This window comes from Acyrthosiphon pisum, chromosome X (assembly GCF_005508785.2).
Source record: "Acyrthosiphon pisum isolate AL4f chromosome X, pea_aphid_22Mar2018_4r6ur, whole genome shotgun sequence".
Taxonomy (NCBI): Eukaryota; Metazoa; Arthropoda; class Insecta; order Hemiptera; family Aphididae; genus Acyrthosiphon; species Acyrthosiphon pisum.
The window spans coordinates 91,883,570-91,884,489 of NC_042493.1; positions in this window are offsets into that span (position 1 = coordinate 91,883,570).

Here is a 920-nt window from a genome sequence, read left to right on the forward strand (position 1 = left end):
AAGCAATTAAAAATCAAATTTTGACAAAATTTATCAAATTTTAATTTGAAAAATTATTTTGTACTTAAAAATTTATAAAATGTCAATTTTTGTATCTAAGAATTAAAAATTTAAAACAAGATTCCACGTAAGTAATTAGTTCTGTTACCAAAAAATCTAAAATATACATTTAAACAGTTTATTTTTATAGTCATTTTAAGTACAAATTTGGATGAAATTACATATTAAAAACCTAGGATAACTCTTTTAGTTATTTTGTTGTGATTGTATAATATTATTCGTGGGTACTTGAAACTTCTAAAGTATAATATTATATATCTATGATTTTACCACGGTTTTTTGTTGATGTATAACGCGTTATAACTTATAAGTACCTAATAGATATTATGATATGATTAATTTGGAATTTATTATAGGTACCTATTATAGGTCAATTTTTTTTTAATACCATAGATAAGTATACCTATATATGTCTAATACATAGACTGATATACCGTCTCCGCTCAGAATCGTTTTTCTTATACAGTGATATTATATCATTGAATTCAAATTTAATACTGTCCATTATACAGTGACCCACTTCTAACCTACTGTACAGCAGAGCGACATCCACTTACCCACCTTTTTTTTTTTTTAAATTTGTTGTAAATAAGTTATTTAAATCCTGAAATATTAATATATACTGATATAGTTTTCACAATATTCAATTTTCATTTTATATATTTGTATTATCCCGATTCTTAATAATAATAATAAGATTCACTCGAATATAATATAAAAATTAAAGTTTAATATTAATTTAAATATTAATTTTAAAAACCGTATAGGTACGATTGACTATAAAATAAATAAAAAATATTTTATTTATTTCACAATTATTTGAAAAAAACTTGCACTTATTATAACCTACTTTATAATTT